The sequence below is a fragment of the Heterocephalus glaber genome, unplaced genomic scaffold (genome assembly GCF_053883595.1).
Source record: "Heterocephalus glaber isolate CG9 unplaced genomic scaffold, H.glaber_assembly_v1.0 deba00001461, whole genome shotgun sequence".
Taxonomy (NCBI): domain Eukaryota; kingdom Metazoa; phylum Chordata; class Mammalia; order Rodentia; family Bathyergidae; genus Heterocephalus; species Heterocephalus glaber.
This window is the reverse complement of record NW_028258308.1, coordinates 13,821,331-13,839,928: the sequence shown is the minus strand read 5'-3', so window position 1 is coordinate 13,839,928 and position 18,598 is coordinate 13,821,331. Positions and strand designations below refer to the sequence as shown.

At 31.9% G+C, this 18,598-nt stretch overlaps 1 protein-coding gene across 17 annotated transcripts in view; it reads right to left on the bottom strand.

Moving 5' to 3' along the window:
• The window catches only part of Tenm3 (teneurin transmembrane protein 3), a 2,554,979-nt gene that overhangs the window by 2,457,450 nt on the left and 78,931 nt on the right, over positions 1-18,598 (bottom strand). For all 17 annotated transcript variants that reach the window (XM_087217023.1, XM_087217025.1, XM_087217024.1 and 14 more), the window contains exon 3: positions 6,177-6,292. The gene's annotated coding sequence lies outside the window, so the exon portion shown is untranslated. The remainder of the gene's footprint in view (positions 1-6,176; positions 6,293-18,598) is intronic.

The window sequence follows — 18,598 nt, the reverse complement described above, 5'->3', positions numbered from 1 at the left end:
TCATTTTTCTCTATTTAAAACAAAATGTTAACCTTGATGCCAGAGAAAGCTCTATCTAGCAACAAAGAAGTACTTAGGAAAGAGAAAACTACACAAAAGTAAATTTGAAATAAGGACAGAAGCTTTCACAGAGGTAGAAGCTTCCTTTATTTGTTCAGTCAAGGCCCCAGGAACGCATTACAAGACAGTTTTCAGTTCTAAAAGATATGCAATTGGAAGTGACGAAAAGTATCCTATATTAACTAAAAGCCATTTTCCAAGGAAGCTGGTTGTTTCCCAAACAAGACCTCCAAAAAGGTGTATGTTTTTCCTGTGCTGCCAGCTATTCCAAAATTAGAGAGCTTTTGGATGAAGCATGGATCACATTAGAAAGAGTATGATATACAATTAAGAATAACTGATGCTGATGCACAGAAGAACTCATAAATCATCATGAATAAGGGCTACAGAAATAGAAGTGGCATGCTTAGATTTGATGCCACCATCCCTTAAGTGTAGCTTCTATTTAACATATCAGAGATTATTTGTATCTTACCATTTCTGAAAGAGAAATCTAAGCTAAATTAACACAGACTCATTAGATCTAGGGTGGTTCAAGTTAAATACAAGTAAGCAAAGGACTATTCTCATTTAGAAAAATTGATAGGACTGAATATAGAAATTATAATCATAGACAAATAGGATGCACATACTTTGTGAGAACATGTCCACTTATAAAATATACTTAAGAAAATTAGTTTTATTATTTTAAGCCTACCTATTTTCCTAGCTTGATTCACACCTTTTGTGCATACTATAGACTCCTTTTAGTTATATTTAAATTTGTGACTAACCTACAGTGAAAAGATACTAACTAATGTTTGGACAGGGAGTAATATGAAGTAGTGTGATTCTAATTCTTCAAGTATTCTTGAACTCTAGAAAGAATGTAAATTTAATTCAGTATCATACAAAGAAATTTTCAGTGACTACTTGTATACTTAATAGATGAGTTCCTAAGCCTAGAACTTTTCAGAGTAAATTTTACAATAAATAAATTTTACCGTACATTTTGTCAACCATCATCTCAAGTATGGTTGATTTCTGTTTCAATTGTTGTATTTATTAAACTAATGTTTCTCTTATCTGAAACTGCTCACCTAGGGGATGTGATGGTTTTACTGTTTTTTGTAAATCAAAGCTGTTTTAAGGAGGTTTTCTCTGATTATTAAAAGGATCGTATTAGATTGTCACTTTCCGTGCTTAAGAAAAAAATACCCACATCAAGTTTTACATTTAAGTAGTAGTAGAATGCCAGAGTACCTATAGAACACAAGATATACCACCCAAAATATGCCTAAAATGATTCCAAACATCTTTTTATCTAAAGGATATGTTTATAATTTTAGAATAAAATATGTCATATTTCCAAACTTTTTGGAATTGACCAAATGTATATTTATTCTTATAACCCCCCAAAAAATCTGCCTTTAACTTTTATTTTTGTTTTACTTTAAGAAAAAGAGTAGTCAAGGCCCTGAAAAATACCATAATATCTCTCTAAGCATATTTATAAATATACCCTTATTTTAATCTTCCATGATATGCTTACCTTTAAGCATGCTCACTGCAGAATCTAACCTCTTTAACATAGTTAAAAATAATAGAAAAATATATGGTAAATAGTAAATCTGTAATAACACATTATAAAACCTCACAATAACTCTCTTACTCTGATACTCTGTCCATCCACATTTTAGAGATAGGGAAGTTGATGCTCTAAGAAATTAAATGAGATTGCCAAGGTCAAACAAGTAGTATAGCCGGACTTTGTAACAGTGCATACCTGCATCTCATCTTTTTATCATGGTGGGATTTGTGTTTCTAGTTTGTTTTTTTTTTTCGTGTATCTTCAACTTCTTTTTCTTGGTATTCTCTAAGTTCCATATTTCTCCCATTAAAAAGAAAACACACCAACTAACAAAACAGTTAAACAAGCATAAAGCAGCCCCTAAGTCCACTGTCTTTTCTGGCTACGGTCACATCTCACTCCTTCCTTCTAATTGATCGAATTTCTGTTCCTTCTTTCTTCACTCTGATTTACCACCATCTGGCCTCAGCCCCACCCTGCTAACCCTGACCTGTCTAAAGAGGGGAAAGGTATGGCCTACTAAATATATGTCCCAGTTGATCTTAACTGTTCTTTCCTACAGTGGGCCCATCATCATCACTTCCCTCTCCTTAAAACTCCCTTGAAACTGTATTTCCCTGACTCCTTTCTCTGCTGGTAACATGTTCTGCTACTCCAGGTTGGAACGGCTCTGCTCTCTCATTACAAATCCATGTTCGCCAGAGTTCACTTTCCCTTCCAATTATTGATTCATGTATTTTCAAACCACTTTTACCTGGTAGTTTAACAGGCACCTACTCATGATTTCCCAGACATGACATCTTTCACACCTTCCTCCTCTTATATTATTTTCTTCAAATTGAAGAATCATTCATCAAATCAAAATGGAAAAAATACATGGGTGATTTATCTTCTCCCTGGCTCTATTTCACTAACATCCCCTCTAAAGTAATGTGTCTAGTTCTTCTGATCTTTATACCTCAATATCCATCTCTTCATTTTTATCCAATTCTTTCTTATGCCATCATCCTCTTCTGTAATGTGTAGTTTATTTTTGGAGACACTGAGAGGATGTAATCCACAGCACCCATGCATACACTCATGTTTTCCCCTACAGTTTAAATCCCTTTCAAATTTAGTTTCTCACACACCACACCTAGGACGACTCAGTTTAGGTGTCCCTCCTGTGGCCACTCATCAAAAGAACCTAGTGCCTCTTTACAGTTTCCTCTAAATATTTTTATGCATATCTCTAGAGTTCAGGTATTTTAAAATAGAAGTAAAATGGTAAATGCATGGACTCTGGACTCAGCTTTGTCACTGATCAATAAACAGGTTCTTTCACCTCTCTTAACCTTATTTAATCTCTGTTCTCACACAGACAAAATGGGAAACAACCATGGTATATAAGCAATAGAATTGTTGTGAGGGTAAAATGAGCTATTTTCAGCAAGCTTAGCTGGGGGTGTTTAAGGTAAAGTAGGACTATGATTTGTCAGCTCACAGCAAACACAACTGTCGGAGGATGATGTTGAGGGGATGAGAAGTTAGTCTTCTGAGCCCTAGTAGAGCATTTTCCATTACAGTGGTTTCCAAGTTGCCTCATGAGCCTAACTTCACAGTTAAAGTAGAGATGAAATAAAGGACAATAAAATTTTGAGCAAACTTTTTGAGACTCTTGTTTGTATCTTGAACACTTTAATATTACTTAACCATTGAAATAATTTGTTATGTTTCAGTTTCCTCTGGTTTTACAGACCAAATAAAATTAAAAAATATAAACACAGCAGCATCAGTTAAAATTCACTCCTTAGTAATTAAAACTCATTTTGTAAATCTATAAATTAAAGCTGCTCTCTAAATGTATGTCTTATTTAATAAGGGGGAAGAAACACAGTGACAAAATATCTAAGTATGAATAAAACCATTAATTTCATCCCTTTAATAGCATGAAAGGTCTCAGTAAGAATTACAAAGAAGACTTAGCTATTGTTTATTCTTCATGTGTTGTTTATTTAAATTGTTTGTAAATGATGGAATTTTTCTTTTAAGATATTATTACCATCATGTATATAAGTGATAATATTTATCATTTACACATGGACATGGATAAACACTTCAAATGTCTTTTAATATTAGACCCAACAAAAATAGTTACTAATCTCAAAATTGTGACTTATGATACTCATTTCTGCAATGTAATTCTAGGCATTTAATATTTCTTATTCTTTAGAAAACCCAAAGTACTATAAAAACCAAACTATACCAAAACCAAACTATAAAAACCAAAGTACTATACATATTACATGCTAAACAGAACAAACAGGAATTTGCAAAAAGCTAATGTCATGGAAATGCTAAATACCTGCACTTAGGAAAAAAAACAAACCTGCTTTTATTAAGCAAACATCACAATAAAATATCTTATATATTAATACCACTAGAGGGCTTGATGCATTTTGCTTAATAAAAGAATTAATTATACCAGTTTATCATGGTATAAAGAAGTTCTACAGTCATCTTTCTAGTTTTGCTTATTAAAACATACACTTATGTGTAAATTAATAAGAAGACATAATAGTAATTTGATCAAAGGAAAATTTTATAGCCTATATTTTTATTAAACAAGTTAAGTGTGTTAAGTAAACTGGCTGCAAATATTATTTAGTCTTAAAATTATATAGTCTGAAAATTATTTATGTAAACCTGTATTTAATAACAGTTTTGACAAACAGCCTAAGGTGTTTTAGATCAACAGTTTTAACGTTTCTTCACTTACATATTTTTGCAGCACTAATTACAATAATTTTACTTCATTGAAATATTCTCTATATTTCAAAGAACTAGTTACTTTTATGAAAATTTCTCTATGAGTCTTATCTGGTCAAATTATCTTAAGGAATGCATATTGTTAAATACTGTCATTCAATTCATTTTTGAGCAGAACAAAGAGGACATTTAATAAGTTTTATTTTATTTTGACTATTAATTTGCTTTAAGTTTCATTAATTAGCCATATTGTGAATACACAATTTATGAAACAATGAAGAATAAAAATTTTAATAAAAACAAACAAATGATAATCTTATAGCATAATAACATCATAAATCCTCATAACATAATAAATAAATAAAATAATCCTCATAACTAATTCTTTAACTTTTACTTACCCATTGAAACTAGGAATTAGATCCATTGCTCCAGGTCTTGAGTGTAGGTAATTTATTACTATAAATAGAATTTTCAAACTTTGAATTTCAAAGTCTACCTTATGCTATAAGTAAAATACCTCTGGATTTATGATTATTTAATAAAATTTTCATTGCTCCCTTTAAAAGAACTTTTTTAAACTACAAGCTCAAGCCATATATTCTTTTTAGGAAAAAAATATTCTAAGTCACTGGCTAAATAGAAAGATCTTTGGTTATATGAATTTTTCTGGTTAAAAAAAGTGAACACATAAAATATAATGTATGTTTGACTGTAGCCTTGGGTGACTTTCAAAATATGCTGCCATGCATTGAGCAGATGCTGAACAACTCAAAGTGCCCTGCTGGGGAGCTTGCCTTGAGTATCAGCTAAGAGATCTACATAAGATTTCAAAGCCTAAAGAAACCTTAGTTGTCTGGAGATTTAACTATGAAATACAGTCTCCCTGTATTTCCCCCAGATGCTATATTTTTATTTGTAGTTCACAAGATCCGAATCTTTGTGACTTAACAGATAGGATGAGCTACAAACAGCAAAACTGTTATAAAATTCAACCTTTTTACCAATCATAATTGCACTTTTCCCTGAATCGCAGTAGAGTTCTATGGAATATTAAGTGAAAAGTCAGGTCGGTTTGCAAGATTTTCTTTCTTTCTTTTTTTTTCTGATCTCTTTACAAAAGCATTAGTTTGTAGGACAAAATTTGTAGAGGATGCATACAAAAATAATTGATAATTAGGTACGATTGAGGATTCTATTCATTGAGATTTCTTGTTCAATAATTACTGATATAGCTATAGACAAAAAATTTAATCAACTCAGCTTATAAAGCTTGTCATTCTATATCTCTAAACCTATAACTCATATTGCATTTCTTATTAATAGAAAGATTATAATACTTCACAGCACAGTTTTACAATTATTTTCTATTTATTAGAAAACAGTGACATTCATAAGTATATTCTGGCCAAGACCATAGTGACAATAAACAATTTAAATTTTGTCCATTACTTTTGATTATTCTGAATATTTATTCTATAATTAAATGATTCCAGCCTAGGGATATAGCTCAGTGGCACAGCACCTGTCTGACAAGCACAAGGTCCTGAGTTCAATCCCTGATACCAAGGAAAAAACTAAAAAACTAAAACTAAAATAAATGATTCTACACCCAGGACAGTCTTCTTTCCACATTACTATTCTTTTGCCAGCTAGTTTTTCATGCATTTATAGAATTCTGCCAATTGCTGTTACTTTATTATATAGTTTATTCTTTAATTGTATAAAAGTGTTCAACATAAAATATTTTCAAGACCTTCCCAAAATAAACATTCTAATTTCCTTAAAAAATACTTACAGTTACAAACTATTTGCTGCTGTCATGCTTCATTCCGAATACATATCACATGAGAAGAATATCCACAGGTTCATTTTATCTCTTTTCTTTAGCTCATACAATTGCTGTACTCAATCCTGGAAAATTAAAATTGTAAGGGTTACATTATCCAGTAAAATAACATAATTTCTATGAGATTTATAAATAGTAAGAAAATACTAGAATAATTTTACTGAATATCTATATCTCAGTACTGATTGAATTTATCGTGAATTTTTAAAGTTAAAATTATATATTTAAAAAAATCTTCATTAATTATATCATGCATTAAGTCAGATATAACCTTTAACTTCATATATAAGAAGATACATGAATCTTCACATATTTCAAGTGAATTTGACCTGGTATATTCTTACAGATGTTTTTAAGATACTAAGAAAAAATAGAGAATACAGATTTGTTTCTCTTTTAAATGATTTTCATAAAACTAACCCACAATATTTTGGTGATCTAATTAATTTTTAGTACTCAAGGAAATATAGGGAAGTCATTTTACCTTTCTATATCCAGTAAGTTATGTATAACCTTATTGTTTTACAAAAATCATATATTTAAATATTGTGATCCACTAAAGAAACTTACGAAAAGAAAATATTATACTTTTAGACTGAACTAACCATTGAGCAGTCAAATATTTGTAGTTGTCTTTAGATGCATTGATCTCCAGTCTTCAAAAGGAGGAGATGCCTTTCTGCCTCTATCTAGGTATCAGTTGAAATCAAGCCACCAACACTGAGGAGAAGGATTTCCAGTGGTGATGTTCTTAAGGCTAGTAACCTCTGTTACACTGTTTTACTGGGAATCAGCTTAGTATTTAGTAGTAAAACTAAAAAATTAACATGCATTTGTTTCATTAAAAGACAAAAATCATTTTATGTCCAAATGTCGTAACACCCTCACTTCCATCTCCAGAGGTCAACATTCAGTGAATTCATTTCATGTTATCCTTAAAGAATGTCACAAAAATTAACGCCAGCAGAAGTTATCCAATGTGTTAATCTCATTCACTGTGGGAATGAATGATATGATAAAAGATTCACCTCTAAGAAACAAAATCTGTACCTATCAATGCAATTACATACTAATTATCAGGCAGCAGAATCATTGACTATTTACAATCCACTCTCTAGATATCCATTCTGATTGTAAATATTATTCTCACCTCTCATGAATGACTTTTGTTTTATTCTTTGTGATTATCAATTCTTGCTGTGAGAAATTTAAAAAAAAGTTTATGTATTAATAATGCTACATGAAATTTTTAACAAGGAAAATAGTAGATTCAAGAATTTTGCTCAGAAGAATTTTCTTCCACTATAATTTTAATTGTCCTTTTTGTCCATTTGTTCATTATTTCCTCTGTGAACTCCATTGATGTATAAAAATTTGTTTTACCTCTCTTTACATTTTTCACATCCCTTCTAATAGCTTATATGTCTTATTTTTGACTACTACTAAAAATATATTTCATCCTGTCCCAGGCAATTATTGTAGTTTCTTAGAAGCTATTTTTTTTCAGATTTTTAGTGTGATTTTTACTGTATTATTTTTCAAAAAATTCTTTAATATGTCCCTTAAGACTATGAATTGCTTAATATTCATTTATTTCTCTCACATTATAAGCTCTTTTCTAAAAGCTCAAATTTTTCCTTATGGTTTCACTTTTTAGATATTTTGCTTTAACATGTATGAGACTATACCAAAACTTTTTCTTCTATTTTCTTATATCATTTAGGACAGATGTTTTTCATCTCCCTTTTACTCACATCCCTTATCACTGCTGGTGAATGTGAAGTTCTATACATAGACACGTACAATGCTACTTTTCAACTCTTGGACTGAAATTCTTCAACTCTTGGAACTCATTTGTTGGCTGAAGCAGAGTTCATTAGAGTTTGTGATTTCAATTCAAAGTTCTTTTTTCAAACACTCTTCCAAAAATTTTATTTTACCGGTTAACCCTATCTTCTCATTGTGTGTGCGTGTGTGTGTGTGTGTGTGTGTGTATTTTTCATGTATAAATAGTGTCAACCCCTTAAATTAGAATCACTAAAATATATTTGTGAATTAGGGCCAGGGATTTAGCTCAGTGGTTCCGCCGCCTGCCTCGAAAGCGCAAGGTCCCAAGTTTGATCCCCAGTACCAAAACAAAACCAAAAAATATTTGTGAATGTTTAAGTGATTGAATGAACGAACTGATTTCTACACTGTGTCTAATATTGATGTCTAATATTGATGGTAAGTGCTTCTTCCCTTAATAGATTATAAAATTCATGCAGTTTAATGAACAAAGTTGTAGTTATGGAGATTATTTCTTGCTTAATAACTAAGAAAGTATGTGTTGTGGGTCTTGTTTTTTAAGTCTCTTTTTTGTACTGGGGATCGAACTTAGGACCTTGCACTTGCTAGGCAGGCAGCGGCACCACTGAGCTAAATCCCTGGCCTTTTAAGTTTCTTTAACTTTGGCATTCTGTTTACTGGCAAGTGTACAACTTCTAGATGGGCAAATTTATTGACATTACTATTAAATCTACCCAAGGATTCACTATCAGAATAATTGGAAATCAGTGAATGTGCTATCACAAATTCTAATGTGGGTTGTTAGAAAAAGAATACTGCTATTTTAGGCAGTTGATTTAGATAGAAATCAATATAAAATCAGAAAGGCATTGGATCCTCAAGGAAGTCAGCACCAAGAAATAAAGACATCAAGACTGTCCCTGGAAGTACAAGATGGAGATACAATGTCCAGGCTTTCATGCTGCCCTGCAGGATAAATAGCAATTTGAGATTATACTGCAATGAACCTTACCTCCCCCAGTAAGTCTAGATAGGAATCAGACACCCACGTGGGTGACCAAAGCATCTGAAACCCCCCATTCTCAAAGTGCAATTGTTCTTTTCATGTACCCTTATTACATGATTTTTTTTTCCCTACTGAGTCAATATTAGCTAACCAGCTACACATGTGATCCTATAATGATTGTAGTTTCACCCATGTTGTACCCATATTGTGACTTTCCTGTATAAATTTCCCCTGACAAAAGTCATCAGTAGCCAGTCACTTTTGTGGACCCCCTCCTAGAAATCCAGTGGCTATTCTTCTTCCCCTTCCAATAAAGCGCTCCTATCTTCTTCCTTTTGTTCACTACTTTATTCCTCCATGTTGACAGGCCACGAACTCGGCATCTTTGACATTTAACAAGTAGGGAGTTATATTTTCCCTATATCACTATTACCCCAAAATTGGTGAAAATTACAATCAACTCTTGAGTAATTTTGAAGTGATTTTTCAAGCTGATACTGCAGTTTTACTTTGAGTGGTTATCCATTGTCTTATCAGCTTAGACTTGATAATAATATTTTCATTGAAAATTACCCACTGGAGGCACTTTGTGTAAAAGCACCATCATCTCTATTTTTTTCAGCATCTGATATCACTTTTCTTGTCAATGACACAAAAACGTAATCTATAAAGTTACCTTCCAGACAATACAAAATTGTAAAGCTGGAAATAAGAGAGAAGAGAGTTGGATGATAATGCTTCCACTCACCATGCTTTCCTTTCTATTGTATCCTTTCATACTAAACAATGCGGTGTGTGCACTAACATCACCCTTTAGCTTGTGGAAAACTATCAGTGAAAGTGAGGCCTATTCCACTGACAAGGAGCCTCATGCTCAGAATCCTTTTAGGTTCTTGGTGTCATGTTTACTCTGCCAGAGGAATGGCTGGAAGTATGATCCAAGTGCTCCAGAATTCCTATGCTAACTACAACCAAAATATCTTTTATACTTTTTAAATTCCTATGTTGAAAAAAGTAAGGATCCTGCTAGAATGTGAACTTTCTCACATATGCCACATTTAGAATATTTAATTCTAATACAATACAATAAAATAAACAAACAAAACCATCAACAACAAAACAATAAGCTTTGAATAATACAATTTAGAAACCAAACATGTTTATAATGGGAAATAAGCTTAAATATGTTTTAATTCAAACAAGTTTAATATTTAGTAATAAAAGCTATGAAGTTTTAAAGTACTATTGCTTTATTGTAAAACAGAAATTATTTTAATTACAAATGTTATAACACTCTTATTTGTACCAACCAAAGTCAGAATTTAGTGGATTCCTTTCAAATGAATTGTAAAGATTGTTATGTATCAAAACAATCATGTTCTTTGACATTTTTTGCAGATATTACTCAGGCTTTTTCAAAAATAGTTTAGTACTAGCCATACATTTCCAATCCTTTATGTATTTGACCCTTTCAAATAAATAAATAAATAACCTATTTTAAGATGATTTGAGTTGATTGGCCAAGATAGTATTATTTATTATTTGTAAATTAATTAAAATAGTGTTTTATTTATAGACATATGGACAGATTTAATCTAACATGAATATGTAATTTTCATATTAAATTTTTAAAAGTTAATATAATACTATATTAAGCAATCTATTCTGAAAAAAATCAAAAGTTTTTCATAGAATTTTAAAATTACAGTATAAATGTCAATATTCTAAAATGCTGGATTTCTGAGATAAATATGTATGAGAAATAAAGAGGAAATAGATACCTTTTAAAACATAAATTCAGCTCAAATATACCTTGAATTTAATTTTCCACAAACACAAGGAATCATACGTACTATGGTAGCTATGTAGAACCCTTGATTTTCTAAGAGTACATATTAAGAAAGACTTAAAACAAAATAAAAAGTCTAAAACTATAAAAGGATGCTTAAACATTGAGCAGTTTAACTCAGTATTTAAGGAGAATGTTTCAATCCACTCATATGTTGATCATTTTAAAATAAATATATCAGTCTCCAATGAGAAATGTGCTAACCCACACTAGGAAAATCCCCCAAAAAGAAAATTGATGTATGAGGTAGAAAAATATTTATAAGCTGTCAGATTTACTCTTTTTATTTTTGTTTTCATTAAGTTTATTGGTACAGTTTAGGTATACAACACAGTTACATTCATTATTGTGAACTTGTACCTTTACATGATGTATCTTGGTTATTTTTTCCCCCTTCCCTTGCCAGCCCTTCAACCCCTCCACACTTCCCTATTTACAAAGACTTTGTTTCCATTTTTTCCTTTTCTCATATTTTTTCCTTTCCCTTCTTTCCCCCTACCCCTCTCAGTTCCCCTACCCGTTTAGAACTTTACTTCCTATTTCACATAATTAGTTATATATTTTGATCCTTATTTACATTTTATTTTCTCATACCAGAGAAACTATTCAGTATTTACACATTAAAAAATGGGCATCTGAAATGAACAGACATTTCTCAGGCAAAGAAGTAAAAGCAGCAAATAAACATATGAAAAAATGTTTAACATCACTGGTCATTCTAGAGATGCAGATAAAAACAACACTGAGATTTCACCTCACCCTAGAAAGAATGGCTGCTATTAAGAAATCAACCAATAACAAATGCTAATGGGATTATGGGGAGAAAGAACCATTCTCCATTGTTGGTGGGAGTGCAGACTGGTCCAACAACTGTGGAAATCTTTCCAAAAGAATTAAAATATTTACTCTTTCATACAAATCATGTTAAAGAGCATACTGAGTCTGTGTGTGGAGAGAAAGTAGGAAGTTTGGCCTAGATTGGATTCTGAAAAAAAAATTAAGTTATAACTTTATTTCATACACATTGTTTTCTCATTACTATCTCATATTAAAAAATCTCTGAAGAAGATATTTCAAATGACAATTAATTATATGTAATTTTATGTGAAAGTATTTTAAACCTTTTACTGGTTTAGATTCTTGTTTACGCATATCATTACATGATGTTTCTTTCAATTACTAAAAAAACTTGAATTCAGTATGTCAATCAGTGATACAGAGATTGCAGCAAAGATGCAGAGAGAGAAAAATATAAAAATATCTGACTATTTTTGCAGGGTCAAATCAAACTAATATGTTAAGAAATTGGAAGAATGCACAAATTATAACCTCAAGAAGTATGTCACTTGCTCATTAAGAAATTCTAAAGTCAGTTGTGACTTATAATTTGTGTACATTTTTCTTTGAGATCTTCCATCCTAGGTGCTAATTTTAATATCTAAAATTAAATCTAATTTTTTTCAGGTCATCAACTGAGAAACAAAATCTAAACCTCTGTAAATGGAAAGAAAACTTGACATTTACAGTTTAATAATGACACATAATTTTTTTTCAAAGATTAAGTTTGGAAGGATACAACACCTAAACAATTAAGAATGAGAAAATAAAGGCCAAGTTCATATTCATCTAAGATAAAGCTGTCAAAAGTTTGAATTGGTGAAGGATGAATTATTCTCCATCACTAGCTTCCCAAATGATAGTGGTCCTTTCTGAGAATCACCTGATGGAAGGTAATTTTTATCTGTAGCATATTTATGTTTTCTGACCCTTGTGTGAGTTTTCTTTTACTTGTTTGTTCAGGTACTAGGAATGAGTGAGAAAAGAAGGAAAAGGAAATTTTGTGGAACATGGACTTACTTTTCTATTTTCATGTAGCTTCATGTCATCTATATTTCATCTTCTGCCAAATTTTTTAGATGTTTACTGCGTAATGTTATTTATAAATTTTTGTGACTTCAAATAATTGTCTCCAAATAAGTTGTTTGAAAAATGAAGATCTGTAAGTATCTGTTCATATAGTGTTTAATATTTGGCATTATAGAGAGTTTTATAAATTGTACTGCTATTTAAACAGCTTTTCTCAATTTTTCTTTTTTTTCCCATTAAGTTTATTGATACATTTTAGTTATAAAATACAGTTACATTCATCATTGAGATCTGGTACCATGACAGGAGTATCTTGGTTCTTTTTTTTTCCCCTTCCCCTGCCCTCCCTTCACCCCTTCCACCCTTCCCTATTTGCAAAGACCTTGTTTCCATTTTTTTCCTTTTCTCATATTTTTTCTTTTCCCTTTTTTCCTTTCCCCTTCACCTCCCACTTCCCCTGCTCCTTTAGACTTTTACTTTCTGTTACACAATATCAATTATACATTTTTAAAATTACAATATCAAGATCTAGGAGACATTACCACAGATTTTACAGAATTTAAAAGGATATAGAAAGCATATTACAAAAATCTGTTTTGAAATAAATTTGACAACTTCTAAGAAGTACCTTGGAAGACAAATTAATGAAACTAACTCTGCAGGAAATATAAAATTTGAATAGCACCTATTGAAGAAAGTATATTCCTAGCTTGAAAACCTACCTATATGACAACAACAGGCTCATAAACATTTTAACTGATAAATTATATCAAACAATTAAAGCAGAAAAAAGAAGGAACACTTCTCCTCCCATTTGAGGAACTCAACATTGTGCTAATCCTAAAACTGGATAAAGATAATAGAAGAAAAAAGTATGAACATAGATAGAAATTTGTTTAACAAAACAAACTATTAGAAGTCAGATCTTGCAGGACGTAGAAAGTGGTTTTGTTATAGGGATGGTAGAGTTGGTTCAGCATTGGAAGATCCACCCCCAAAAGTCATCATTTTAACAGAGGAAAGGAAAAAGCCATATGATCCTGTCACTAGTTGGAGAAAAAGTATTGGACTAAATTCTACAGCAGTTCATGGTAAAAGCTATCAGGAGACTAGAAGTAGAACAGAACCTTCTCAACAGATTAAAGACATGTACTCCATTCTTTTAGTGAGAATGCCTTACATGAATGGAGAAGATACAATGCTTTCTCCTTAAGGTGGGGAACAAGGGCAGATATGCTTACTCTTTATCTGTCCATTAAACTTTGAAACCTAGGCCCCACCAAAATAGTCTGGCAATAAAATGACACAGTTAGAATAGGATTGGCAAGGTAGAAGCAAAATCTTTAAATGTAGATGAAATGATCATCTACAGAGAAAATACTGAGAAATCTCTAGGAGCCCCTAGAACTTGTATTTGAATTTAGCAGGATTAGAAAACTCAAGGTATATAAAAATTCAGGTCTGTGTATACTTGCTATAAATGAAAAATTGGATATTGAAATTTAAAAGTTATGTAGGAGTACAAAGGACCTAGAAAAGTTAAAAAAAAAACAACAGTGTTGGAAGATGTTTAGTACCTAATTTTAAGACTTCTTCTAAAGCTACAATAATCAAGGCAGTGTTGCTGTAAGGAAAGACATAGATCATTTGAGTAAAACAGAGAATCTAGAAATAGAACCACACATATATGGTCCACTGAGTTTTGAAAGATTATTTAACATTAGCATTTTATAGACTATAAACTCAATTCAAGAGCTGAGGAAGAGATAATGTTTTCAGCAAATGGCACTTTCAATGGAGTTTTTAATCTCCTGGAAATCTGTTTGCATGTTTTATGGATTCCATTTGTTTCCTGTGTTGGGATTCCATCATGTTCCTCAGATCCTCTATTTTTTTATCTGTGTCCTCTCTAGATTTATTAATCATGTCTTGCACCATGAGCACAATTTTTACTGTTATCTGAGTAATTATTTCTGATTTCCTTTTTCCCAGATCCTCTTTTGTTGCCAGTTCAGAGTCCAGGTGGTTAAGTATCACATTGTTCCATCTCATTTCCCTTTGGGGTTGCTGTAGGTGATCCAGAAGTCTGTTTTTGAGACTTGTTTACTTGTCTTCTCATTTCCATGGGGGGAGGGGCTTCTGGTGCCCACATGGCTCACCTTCTCTGCCCTGGGAGCTTGGGATGGCAGCATGGGAGTTTCCTTCTGGGTACTGGGACCAGCTCAGCTTCTCTGCCCTAGGAGCTTGGGATGGCAGAGGTGGAGCTTCCTTCTGGGCCAGCTTTTCTCAATTTTTCAAGGTTTCATCTTTAGAAGTAAATAATCTTTTCCTTTCATTTTTATTCTATGATATAGATATTTATATTTTAGGCATATTTTCACTCATATTATATGTTATCTTTTCATGCAAAAACATTGTTCACACTAACAGTTTAAAAGACAAAAAGCACACCATAAAAGGACTAGAGTTTGTAATTTTTATCAATGTTTCACATGAAAATTTACATTTTAAATATTCTTTGCACTTTATAGCATGAGATTGTGAAGTGACAAATATTTATCTAGATCATTTAAGTTCACAATGCAATTCTGCTACTATCATACCTTTTAAGTAAAATAATACATACTAGATGATGCTACTTCCTTGGAGAATTTGGAAGCATTATTGTAATTTTCAACATAAGAATACTTTCATGCAATTAAAGAAAGTTACTTCCTTGTTAAAATAAACACTGTTTCTGAAAGTTATTAGGTATGGCTGGCTAATCATTATTTTTAATTGCACAGAAAATGCTAATATTTTACTGTAAATCCAGCTACTTTTTTAAGTATGGAAGGTCATTTTGTAGTTTAAGTAATTTTTATTTTATTTATTTAGTTATATTTTTTGGTACCCAGGATCGAACTCAGAACCTCGTGCTTTTGAGGCAGGTGGTGGAACCACTGAGCTAAATCCCTGGTCCTTAAGTAATTTTTTTTTTTGATTAATTTGATTTTTACTATTTCACTTGTTTCTGAAGTAAAATAACATGAGAGATGAAAACATTTACATTTCTATCTTCTTCAAGTATCAAAACAAAACAAAATACTGCCAGACAATCACCTTAGTGCCCCTTTCCATAGTTTTACTTTTGATGTATTTACTAACTCACAATCCACTCTTTTCTTAGAACATCAAACAAAAATTCCACAAATAAGTAAGTCACATGTCTCTGGGGCATTATGCAATCACATAAATGCCTATTCTGTCCCACCTAGGACCAGACTTAGCATTTTGTCCATTTTGTACCCATCCTATTTACCATGTCTGCACATTAGTAACTTCATCACTGTCTTGTGTATTATTATATTAACTCTCCAGTATCCCTTATTCTGCTTAATAACATCCTAAAAGCACAGGACACTGGTAATTCAGATATGCTAAAGAAAAGCCATACATTGCTTTCTTTAAGTGAAAAGGAATATATCTATAGAAAAAAATATATAAAGAGTTAAGTACTATCCACTGTTTCAAGTATCTTGAGGCTTTGAAATGTTTCCACTGTGGGTAAGGAGGGAGAGTGTATTTATACAAAAATGGAAAAGTCAAGAAAATACCCTTCAAGGACTTTGCAATCCCATTGAAAAAAGCATAGGAAGTACACACAGACATGAAAGAGGCCAGATTCTCTCTTCACCCAAGTGAGAGTGGGACATAGACTCCAAACACCTGCCAAAGTCTTACTGAATTGTTGAATCCAGTGGTCAATTGAGTCCTCATTTAATCTGACACATAGGCAGAATTTGAACTACTAGATAAGTTGTCGTCCCCCTCTCCCCCCAGAAATATTTTTTCCACTTCATCCACATTCTCTATTAGTTCCTGTCACTTAACTCTTGCCACTCCACTAGGTCTCCTTCTTTGGTCCATTCTGACCTCCAGATCTAAAACCTGCACTCAGAGTGCCCAAAAGCACAGTCCACAACATCTTGTCCCCTTATTACCCACATTATCTAGATCTGTATTGTCTAATATAGTAACACAAACAATGCATTACTCTTTAAATGTGTATGGCTATTTAAATGTAAGCTTATGCTAATTTAAATTGAAAAAATTAAAATATGTAAGTGGTCGGGCCAATACAAGCTCATAGAACATGCTTAAGTAAATGCAAAGGAATAAACATATCCCATGCATATTATCAGACCTTAGTGCATTGAAATTGGAAATCAATGGCAAAAGAAACCACAAGAACTTCATAAACACATGGAAATTAAATAACACCCTCCTAAACAACCAATGAGTAACAGATGAAACTTGACAATTTCTATAATTAAATGATAATGCCAATACAACATACTGGTCATTATGAGGTGTGATGAAAGCAGTCCTAAGAGAGGAATTTACAATGGTGAACTCTCATACCAGAAAAACAAAGTGAGGTCAAAAAAATAACCTAATGTTGAACCTCAAGGTTTTAGAAAAAGAAGAGCAATTCAAGCCCAAAGTTCATAGGAGGGAGGAAATTATAAAGATTAGAACAGAAATCAATGCAATAGAGACTAAGGAAACAATATGAAAAATCTATGAATTGAAGAGTTGGTTCTTTGAAAGATTAAATAAAATTGATAAACCTTTAGCCAACCTTATCAAAGAAGGAAAGAAAAGATGCAAATTTATTCAACTAGCAATGAAAAGGGTGAAATAACAACAGATCCTGCAAAAATCCAGATCATCAATACCTACTTCAAGAAACTGTATTCTAATAAGATGAAAGACAGAATAAATGGACAAATTCCTAGATAAATACAAATTACCAAAGCTGAATCAACAAGATATAAAATTCTAAATAAACCAACAAAATTGAAGATGTAATTAAAAACTACTAACAAAGAAAAGCCTATGCTCTGATGGATTCACTGCTGAATTCTTCAGTAAATTTGGAAAAGACTTTATGCCAATACTTCTCAAGCCCTTTAATGAAATTGGAAGGGAAACAATACTCCCAAATTGATTGCTAGAAGTAAGCATTACCCTGATACTAAAACCAGAGAAGGATCCAACCAAAAAGAACTACACACTAATCTCTTTAATGAACATAGATGCAAAAATCCTCAATAAAATACTGGCAAACAATGCAGCAAATCATCAAGAAGATTATATTTCATGACTAAATAGGATTTATCCCAGGGATGCAGGGGTGAATACATAAACATAATAAACCATATTAACAGAGCCAAGGACAAAAACTACATAATCATCTCAATAGATACAGAAAAAGCATTTGACAAAGCCCAACACACCTTCATGATAAAAACTCTACTGAAAATTGGAATAGATGGTCTGTACCTAAATTGAATAAAAACCATCTATGACAAACCAACAGCCAACATCATACTAAATGGACAGTAACAGAAAGCTTTCACTCTAAAATCAGGAATAAGACAAGGATATCTACTGTCACAACTCTTATTCAATGTAGTTCTGGAAACATTAGCCAGAGCAATCAGACAAGAGAAATAAATAAAGTGAATAAGGATAGGAAAGGAAGAAGTTAAATTATCATTATTTGTGGATGACGTGAAACTCTCCATAGAAGAACCCAAAACTCCACCAAAAGACTTCTGGATTTAATAACAAAATCCAGTAGCATATAAGGATACAAAGTAAACACTCAAAAATCAATAGCATTCCTGTACACAAATAGCAAACTCACTGGGAGAAATTAGGGAAACAACACCTTTCACAATAGCATCCAAAAAAAAAGAAAGAAAGAAAGAAAGAAATACCTAGGCATCAATCTAAGGAAGGAAGTAAAAGGCCTTTACATTGAAAGTTGTACTACTCTGAAAAAGGGGATTAAAAAGGATATCAGAAAACTGA